Source organism: Mirounga angustirostris, unplaced genomic scaffold (assembly GCF_029215605.1).
Source record: "Mirounga angustirostris isolate CCGP_5_RB_7025 unplaced genomic scaffold, mMirAng1.0.hap1 SCAF_1, whole genome shotgun sequence".
Classification (NCBI taxonomy): Eukaryota; Metazoa; Chordata; class Mammalia; order Carnivora; family Phocidae; genus Mirounga; species Mirounga angustirostris.
Window position 1 is genome coordinate 211,081,294 of NW_026991709.1, and position 10,842 is coordinate 211,092,135.

At 41.3% G+C, this 10,842-nt stretch overlaps 1 non-coding gene across 1 annotated transcript; it reads right to left on the reverse strand.

Annotated features, from left to right (window-relative positions):
- Positions 1-10,002: 10,002 nt before the first annotated feature.
- On the reverse strand, positions 10,003-10,107 carry LOC123834959 (U6 spliceosomal RNA). Its single transcript, XR_006788534.1, has one exon. It is a non-coding gene; the product is annotated as a U6 spliceosomal RNA (small nuclear RNA).
- Between the last annotated feature and the right edge of the window lie 735 nt (positions 10,108-10,842).

Sequence of the window (10,842 nt, forward strand, 5' to 3'; positions counted from 1 at the left end):
GCCTCCGGAACTGTGAGAAAATACATTTCTGATGTTTAAGCTACTCAGTCTGGGAGCCCTAGCATGCCCATACACCACCTCTCTTCCCCCCACCAGTCCTGGGAAAAGCAGGTGGCCTCCAGAAGCTGAAAAATACAAAGGAACAGATTCACCCCTAGAACCTCCAGAAAGAATGCAGCCCTGCTGACATTTTGATGTTAGCCCAGAACTGTAAGCTCATACACTTGTGTTGTTTTGAGCCTCTAAGTTTGCAGCAATGTGTTACTGTAGCAATAGCAAGCTCACGCAGCTGGGATCTGGGAGGTACTCCAGGGCATCCAGCATAGTCCACCCCTACGCCACTTGGATCCATGTGCTTTGTAGAGAGGTTTGCCGTTGCCGCGTGTGGGGACAGCTACTGCAGGAGCCTTGCTGATCTCTCTCCCAGCTGGAAAGTGGAATCATCCACTGCTGCCACTGAATCTAGCAGCTCCGATTGTTCATCATCTCCCTCCCCAACTATTCCTTCTGCCGGAACTTCTGTTCGTCTAGGTGGCCTGCCCGGTGAGGTGACCTAGTTCCTCATCCCTGAGGGCTCAGAGACCCTGGTCACCATGCCTTTACACCTTCAAGAGTGGCACTAATTTCTGCCCTTGCATTGTGATTCAACACTGCATTCAATTTGCTACCTTGATTGGCAAAGGGTGTGGAGGGGAGTAATTCTGGAGGCTTCCACTTGACCTTATCCACAGAAAAAGCTTACAACACCTGATCTGCTCAGTGATTTCCAAGGGCCAAGTGCTAGAGAGATGCGTTATCTCTCTAAACTCTTACCATCACTCTGTGGTGCCAATGTTATTATTGTTTCCTGACTACAGAAGAGGAAACTGAGGCACGGGGAAGTGAAGCAACTGGGCCAAAGTCCTTCATCTAGGAAGTTACGGAGGCTTCTAATCCCAGAGCCTTTGCCTAAACCACTTTCCTAAATCTATCACATGGTACTCCAGCGTATGCATAGACCCCATTTTATTATCCACTCCCCTACTGATGGACACATAGGTTGTTTCATAGTAGTATACAAAATGCTGTCATGAATATCCTTATCACGACTTTTTGTGCAAGTGGTCCCCCTCTTACAGGTCCTGGGTGCCCTCACGCAAGAGCTCAAGAAGGGTTCTGAGCCTATGGGTGTTGACCTCCATCCTGGGACCTCAAATCCAAGACTTCCAGCCAGCCTCCCTGCCTCCCCGATCCATGCTCCACCCTGCCTCCCACTTCACGACACTCTCACCAACACTTGGCCCTGAGGACTGACTCATCCCACTCCTAGGGGCCTCCCTCCGTGTCCCCCTGGTCAGGTCCCTTTACCTGACTGAGGCTGTTTCCCAGCCATACAACACGGGAAGTCGCTTCAAAGATCCCATGCATGGAGAGATACAAATTTTGAATAATAATTTAAGCTCTTTTTCTTTTCCTTCTTCTGATCTAAATCTTCACTTCATCAGTTACTGGTTGAGTGGCCTTAAGAGCTGGCTTAACCTCTCACTCTCTCTCAGTTTCTTTGTTTGTAAAGTAGGGAAAATAATTTCCCCACTACCTCATACCTCATAATGCAACTTCCACCCACTAGTTGAGCACAGTGAAGACACGTCAAATGCTTAGTTGAGTGGTTTCTGGCACATATCAGGTGCTCAATAAATATTGGCCATTGTTGTTGATATTATTACAGTTGACCCATGTTTAGGGGTACTGATCCTCCCCAACACAATCAAAGATCCACGTATAACTTTTGACTCCCCAAAAACTTAACTACTACTAGCCTACTCTTGACTGGAAGCCTTACTGATAACATAAACAATCGATTAACACAAATTTTCTGTGTTGTATCACACACTGTGTTCTTACAGGAAAGTAAGCTAGAGAAAAAGAAATATTATTACGGAAATCATAAGGGGGCGCCTGGGTGGCTCAGTTGGTTAAGCGACTGCCTTCGGCTCAGGTCATGATCCTGGAGTCCCGGGATCGAGTCCCACGTCGGGCTCCCTGCTCGGCGGGGAGTCTGCTTCTCCCTCTGACCCTCCTCCCTCTCATTCTCTCTCTCTCAAATAAATAAATAAAATCTTTAAAAAAAAAAAAGGAAAATCATAAGGAAGAGAGAATACATTTACAGTCCTGGAATTTATCAATACTGTAAATTTACAACCTCTCTTTACAAGACTGATCGTCTATCAGTATCTCCATCAATGTTATTTTATTTTATTTTTTTAAAGATTTTATTTATTTATTTGACAGAGAGAGACACAGTGAGAGAGGAGCACAGGCAGGGGGAGTGGAGGGGGGAAAGGCAGGCTTCCCGCCAAGCGGGGAGCCCGATGCGGGGCTCGATCCCAGAACGCTGGGATCATGACCTGAGCCGAAGGCAGGCGCTTAATGACTGAGCCACCCAGGCGCCCCTCAATGTTATTTTATATGACAAAAAAACAAAACAAAACACTACAGATGTGGTACATATTACTAACACTAGACACCAAAAGTGAAAAGATAATATGAAAAAGAAATTCCCATTTCTTTGCCAGGATCGTGATTCATGCATTAGTAACAAAAAAGCAGCCATAAGATTGCTTTGCGGTGGCCTGGTATAACCCATACAGTTGCTTTACTGTGGCCCAGCCTATACACGAATGAATTGTTACAAAATTTTGATGACAGACAGTATTACTCTCATGTTCATGATACAGTATCGGGAACACTATTGCATTTTTTTAAAACACCTGTGATGATAGGCTGACTCACAATTCCTCTAATTCTTTGAAAACAAAGTTAGAAAACAGTAAGAAAACCAATACATTAGTAACTTTACATTAAATATCACTCACCTTATGACTACATAAGGATATGCTGTGAATGGCACCATGTATGGTCTGTGTTCGTGTGCACAAGTTTTGATACATGTTAACTTTTTATAACAGATTTGTGTACATTTTATGGTAGCAAATGATAAAATAGACCAGTATCTACAGATATTCTATACATTCCTGACATACCTAACTTTTTCTTAACTTGTCGATATTTCTAGGCTACACAGTTCATCTGCATATTTTTTCAAATCGCCACAAGTCTCCAAAGATGTTTCCAATATATGTATTGAAAAAAGAATGTATATAAGTGGACTCGCACTGTTCAAACCCATGTTGTTCAAGGGTCGACTGCTTCCCCTGCCCCTTTCCCTAGTCAAGGAGTAGTTGGTTTTGCGTGTTTGTTCCTTCCCAAGAGAGATGGTGGGGAGCAGGTATAACCTATGAGTCCCTTCCTGGCATTGATCTCCAAAAGCCTAAAGTGATGATGTTTGGGATTTGGCCAAAACTGTGGGAGTAATCAGGGATGATTCTGAAGATCCACCCCAGCTTCAGAGCTCCCTGTGAAGGCCACTGAATTGTCACATCCAAATATCCCTCTGCCCGTCCTGCTTCCCTCACACCCTCATAGATGAACGTGGCAGCATTTTCCAGTTAGCACCCAGCCTGCAGATCTCCATTTCAGTCTGTTTCCTGGAAACCCCATCTATTTAGAGAGGCCTCAGCAGACACAGAGCCACCCTGCCCCTACTACCAACAAAGGTGTGCTGAAGAAAGTATAATAAAATATTTTAACATGTAGATGAGCTTGAAAGAAAGAAAAATCCCTAGATGTGAAAAGGAAGAGAGAAACTGAAGCCAGAGTGAAAATGGAGCTGTTGTTGTAGTGGACCTGGTTTAGTTCCAAAAGTAGACTCGATGGCACAAAGGAGTGGGGATCTGAGAGCCCCTAGGGACAGAGATGCAGCTCAGATCTGTGGGATGCAGACAAAGGAAAACTGAGGTCCCACCCAGAACCTGGAGCCTGAAAGAGTAGTCCGTTCCGATTAAGGAAGTCTAGAAAAACTCTACCTATTGTGGATGGGGAGAAAAGTCACCTGCGAGAAATAAAGACCTCAGACCTGCTTCACATGCGAGTGAGTGTGGAGTTTCTACTTAACAGAAAGCCCGTGAAGACAGAGACATTTGTTTCTTGTGTTTTGTGTTTTGTTCTCCTCTTATTGCTGGAATGCAGAACAGTGCCTAATACACAGTAGGTTCTAAAACAATAATGGTTGAAAAAATTAACTGTGACTTACCTTGACCAAATAAATTCACAGAGTGAATTACATGAATCCCAGCGTCTAGGCCTTAGCAGGCAGAGAAGCTTCCACTTTGGCCTTCTCAGAGCCCTGAGTGCAAAGAAGTACAGCTATCCTGTGAGTGAGGATGGGTGGACAGAGAGGTCCTGGAGGGTGACAGACATGGGAGTGAGGCCATTGTTGCTCTACCTGCCCCAGATGAGCTGCCCCAGCTTGTGGAGCTGAAACTGACCATCGCCGACCAGCCCTGCAGGGCCATCTCACTAAATTGTAAGCAAACACAACAGTTGTTGGTTTACACCAGTAAGTTTTAGGGTAGTTTGTTATGCATCAGTAGGTAATGGATAGACTTCCAAGCTCTTTTCTATTGTCATACAGATAGACGGGCAAGCAGACAGACAGAGAGATGAATAGATGGACAGATAAATGGGTAGGCAGGTGGATGGGTAGATGGGTAGGTGATGGATAAATAAATGGGTAGATGGGTCAAAGTATGGATGGGTGGGTGAGAAGATGTGTGGATAGACGGTTGGATGGATGGATGACACATGTATGGATGGGCAGGAGATAGGTGGATGATCAGTTGGATAGATGGATGGGTGTATAGATAAAACAGTGAGTGGATGAATAATGAATGGATGGATACACACATATAATCTAAATCCAACTTAAACTTATTAACAGCCTATTTTGGCATAAACAAATACTAACTCATATAATGTAGGCATCCATTGTAGGATGTACCTGAATTTTAGGTTAAAATCTGTGAAATTAAGAGAAAAAACAGGACTAGTATGTATCCCAGACTCATATCCAACTTAGAGGAAGCAATAAGTTGTCATCTTCCTGATGACAAGGAAGTCATCTGAGAGCATCCTTCATTTCCCAAGAAGAAGCGGGGCAGATAAACCCTATCCCACTGGCCAATGGGTCTCTACTTATATGAGTACCACACTGCTTTCATTACTATAATGAATATAATAAGTCCTGCTATGAGGGAGGGCAAGGCCCTTCTTATTCTTCATCTTCAGGGTGATCTCGGTTATGTAGGCCTTTTATTCTGCTTGTCAACTTCCTTGAAAAACCCTGTTGAGATTTTTATTGGAACTGCATGGAATCTGTAGATAAAAATGCAAAGTATGGATATCTTCATACTGAGTCTTCCAATCAATGAACATGGTATAACTCTTTCTCCACTAGGGTCTTCTTGCATGTTTCTCCAGAATGTTTCATAATTTTCTCTGTAAATAATTTGCATCATGTTTATATTTCTTTCTAAGTGTGTTACATTTGTTGGTGCTACTGTAAATGGCATCTCTTTTTGAAGTTTCATTTTCACACATCTGCTGCTGGTATATACAATGCAATAGATGTTTGTAGCCATCACAATGACATTGAAATACTGGACGTCCTTGTCTTGTTTCTGATCTTTAAATGAATGCTGTTCCTGTTTCACCATTAAGGATGGATCTGCTGTTCAGCTTTTTAGGTAGCTCTTACCAGATGAAGGAAATCCCCTTCTATTCCTAATTTGCTAAGAGATTTTGCAAAAATCATGAATAAATGTTGAATTTTATTAAACGTTTTCTCTGTGTCACATAATCTTAAGAGTATCGCATAGTCTTTCCCCTTTAGATTGACAATGTTCATCAGTATTCTAATGTTAATCATCCAACCTTTTATTCCTGGAATAGATCCAACTTGATCAGGATGTATTTTTTTTAAGATTATTTATTTATTTATTTGACAGAGAGATAGAGAGCACAAGTAGGCAGAGCAGCAGGCAAAGGGAGAGGGAGAAACAGGCTCCCCTGCTGAGCAGGGAGCCTGACGTGGGGCTCAATCCCAGGACCCTGGGGTCATGAGCCAAAGGCAGCCACTTAACCGACTGAACCACCTAGGCACCCCTATCAGGATGTATTTTTTAATATATTGCTAGATTCAATTTACTGATATTTTAGGTAGGATTTTTGCATTTGTGCTTAGGAGGAAGATGTTCTATAATTTTTCTGACTAAGACTATTCTTGTCAGGTTTTGGTATTAAGGCAATGCTGGCCTCGTAATAAGAAAAAAAACGGGTACTGGAGCCCTGGGTGGCCCAGTTGGTTAAGCATCCAACTCTTGATTTTGGCTCAGGTCATGATCTCAGGGTCGTGAGATCGAGCCTTATTATGTTGGGCTCCAGACTGGGCATGAAGCCTGCTTGAGATTCTCTCCCTCTCCCTCTGCCTCTCCCCACCACTGCTCATGCTCTTTGTCTCTCTTGCTCTCTCTAAACAAAAACGAAAACAAAACAAAACAAAAACACCTGGGTGTGCTTTTTTTCCTGTACTCCGAAATAGTTTGCAATCGTTAACATTATTAGTCGCACAGATATTTATGAAACTCACTTATAAAAACATCTGGATCTGGCATCTTATTCGTGAGAAGAGTTTTTTGTGGGGGAAGAAGGTTTTTAATTTATTACTCAGTTTCTTTAATGACTTTTAAATTTTTTAGACTTCTTATTTCTTCTTGACTTGTTTTTTATATTTTATCTACATTTTCCCAATCACGGGTGAATAGATATCATATTGGTCAATAAAATCATTCCTCAAATCTTCTTATTGCCTCTCCAACCTCTGCAGCCTCCATGCTTATGTTCCCTTTCTCATCATAAATAATTCTGATTTGCACCTTTTTTTTCTTAGTTTTTCCTTGATCGGTGTCACCAGAAATTTATCTTCTCTTCTTTTAAAAAAATAAAATATTAGCCTTTTTATTATGTATGTTTTCTAAAGTTTCTGCCCTTATTTTGGCTATGTCCTTCCTTATACTTTCTACGTATTTATTCTGTTGATCTTTTCTGACTCTCCATTCAATACCAAGCTCGCAGACTTTCTTCTAAAATTTTCCTTGGGTTACATGTCGTAAGTTTGATATGTAATTATTTTCATCTGGATATGGAAACATTGCATTCCATGTGTTCTGCTTTGTTAATGAACATTTTCTGCCTTTTGGCTTTTCCATAACTTTGGGGCTTCTCATGCCTCTTTATTACCTCTTGGTGGCAATGAACAAAATCCCCACACTTACCCCTGAAACTACAAGGTTTCTTAATGATTGGTTTAAAAAAAATGGAGGTAGAAAGAAGGGAGGGAAGGATGGAGGGTGGAGAAAAACAGAGAGAGAGATTTTCTAAGCATTTTTAAATTAATTATTTTTATTTTTAATTGTGGTAAAATATACACAACATAAAACTTATCCCATTTAAACTGTTTTTTAAGTGTATAGTTCACCCGCATTAGGTACATTCATGTTGTTGTGCAACCATCCCCACCATCCACCTCCAGAACATTTCCATCTTCCCAAACTGAGATTTTGTCCCCATGAAACAATGACTACCCACCCCTGGCAACTCCATTCTGTTCTCTATCTCTACGAATGTGACTACTCTAAATATTTCATTTGAGTGTGATCATATAGTATTTGACCTTTCTGTGATTGGCTTATGTCACTGAGTGTAAAATCCTCAAAGTCCATCCCCACTCTAGCAGGTGTCAGGATTCCCTTCCTTTTTAAGGCTGAAAAATATTCCATTGTGTGGATGGACCACATTTTGTTTATCCATTCATCGTTGATGGACACTTGGGTTACTTCCACCTTTTGGCTATTGTGAATAATCCTGCTACGAACATGGATGTGCAAATATCTTTCTTTTTTTTTTTTTAAAGATTTTTATTTATTTATTTGAGAGAGAGAGAATGAGAGAGAGCACATGAGAGTGGGGAGGGTCAGAGGGAGAAGCAGACTCCCCGCCGAGCAGGGAGCCCGATGCGGGACTCGATCCAGGGACTCCAGGATCATGACCTGAGCCGAAGGCAGTCGCTTAACCAACTGAGCCACCCAGGCGCCCGAGTCCCTGCTTTCAATTCTTTTGGGTATATACCCAGAAATGGAATTCCTGACTAAATGGTATTTCTATTTTTACTTTCTTGAGGAGTCAACATACTAGTTTGTGTGACTACACCATCCTACATTCCTACCAGCTCCCTAAGCACTTTTTACTGTGTATTTTGCCATGGCTCGATACATGTTCCGTATACGTGACCATGAGATCAAGCTTGTTCATTGTATTATTCAAATCTATATGCTTACTTTTTGTCAGCCTGAGCTACCAATGGCCACAAGGGGTGTTTTTAAAATCTCCTACTTCAGTGGTATAATTATCTAAGACAAGCTATTTTACATTCTTCCTCCTTTTTTCCATTCTGAGTCTTCAGTTTTTGCAGAGCATTTTACACTAACAGCACATCCCAATTCATACCATCCACATGTTTGAAAAGTTCTGTCAATTTTTGCTTCATTTATTTCGAGACCGTTTTTAAGTGCACACATATTGAAACTGTTATATTTTCATGGTTATATCTAGTAACGCTTTTTAACTGAACTCTGTGCTGTCTGTTATTTGTAGGGCGAAACCAACTTTCTTTCTGGCTATTTACATCCTTTAATTAGCAACTTGTTATGTCTTGTATGTTTAAATGTCAACAACATGTTGCTGGATTTTAAGTTTTCTTATCCAGCCTGATAATAATTGTCTTTTAATTTGAGTATTTAGAACAATGCTGTCCAGTATAAACGTAATGTGAGCCATCTCTGTAATTTAAGTCTTTTCTAGCAGGCACAATTAAGAGTTTAAAAATTGGTGAATTTTAATATTTTATTTAGCAATGTATCTAGAATGTTAATCATTCCTAGGTGTAATCAGTCTAAAATTATTATTAAGATGCTTTATACTTTTTTTCATTCTAGGTCTCCAAATTCTGAGTGCATTTCCCACTGACGCCCGATGGATCTCAGCCCAGACTGCCCACCTTCCCAGTGCGCCACAGTGCCTGGCCACTCTATCAGGTGGTGGAGATTTAGAGCATCTGCATTAATTCCAATTACGCAAATAATGGGTTTGGATGTATTTTGTGATTTCTGATTGTCCCTCCTTTTTTTAAAGATTTTATTTATTTATTTGAGAGAGAGTGAGAGAGCGCAAGCACGAGGGGGTGGAGAGACAGAGGGAGAGGGAGAAGCAGACTCCCCTCTGAGCAGGGAGCCTGACCCCAGGGCTCAGTCCCAGGACCCTGGGATGGTGACCTGAGCTGAAGGCAGTTGCTTAACCAAGTGAGCCACCCAGGCGCCCCTGGACCTCCTTTTCTATATTTCTTTTACTCATCCTCCTTGCCTTATCTCGGATTTTTTTCTCATTCCAGTTTTTTCTTCTACTTACCTCAGAAATGATGTATTCTGTTCTTACTCTTTTGGCCATTTCCTTAGGCACCTTCATGTGTAGGTTCAACCTGTCAAGAGTCTAAAGCTCTCAACGGTTCACCTCCAGAAGCCTCCTGATAGTTCTTCCTGTATCCACTCTCGCCCCCTTCAGGCTATTCTCCGAACAGCAGTCAAAGTGAGATTTTTGGTAAAAAAAAAATTTTAATGTGTAATGTTTATTTAAAATCACAGATAATCTCATGTAAAGACATTTATTTGACCAAAAATATTTTTAGGATAAATATCTTTTTTCTATTCTTCAAAAAATGGAAATTATTCATCAAAAGGAACAAAACTAACTCAAGTATGACAAGAAGCCAACAAAAACTAACAAAGAATTGTGAGTTCACTTTATGTTAGTGGTTTAAAAAACCCTACATTTGTTTTTTTCTCTGAGGTATGACTGATATGCAAAAGTGCTGTATATATATAATATTACATATTGATGAGTTTAAAGACAAGTAAACACCCATGAAACTATCACCACAATGTCAAAAGCTTGACCATCACTTCTAAAAGTTTCCTCTTTCCTTCTTTATTTGTGTGTGATAAGAACTTTGTTTTTAACATGGAACACTTCGCGAACTTGCATGTCATCCTTGTGCAGGGGCCATGCTAATCTTCTCTGTATTGTTTCAGTTTTAGTATATGTTCTGCCCAAGCAAGCATGATAAGAACAGTTACTATAAGAGCTATCCTCTTTAAACAAAATTTTTGGGGCCCTGGGTGGCTCAGTCCGTTAAGCAACTGACTCACAGTTTCGGCTCAGGTCATGATCTCAGGGTGGTGCAATCGAGCCCCACGTGGGGCTCTGGGCTCAGTGAGGAGTCTGCTGGAGTCTCCCCGCCCCTGCCCTTCCCCCTGCTCGTGCTTCCCCCCCTCAAATAACTAAATAAATAAAATTTAAAAAAAAATTTTTTTAAGTATACAATACAGTATTGTTAAGTATACGCATTATGCTTTATAGTAGGTCTCTAGGACTTACCCATCCTCCATAACTGAAACTGTATACCCATTAAACACCAGCTCCCCTTCCCTCCCTCCCCCAGCCCCTGGCAATCATCATTGCCACTTGCTATCTCTATACATTTGACTACCAAGTCCCTCAGGTAAGTGGAATCATCTTTGTCCTTTTGTGTCTGCCTTATTTCGTGTAGTAAGTGGCAGAATTAACTTTTTCCTTACGGCTGAACAATATTCCATTGTATGTATACACCACATGTCCTTTATCCACTCATCCACCAGGCCTTTGCCTCTGTAAATAACGCTTCAATGAACGTAGAAGTGTAGGTATCTCTTGGAGATCCTGATTTCAATTCCTTGGGGTTTATACCCAGGAGTAGGGTGCTGGATGGGAAGGTAGTTCCATCAATGTTTGGGGAGCCTCCACACTGCTTTCCAT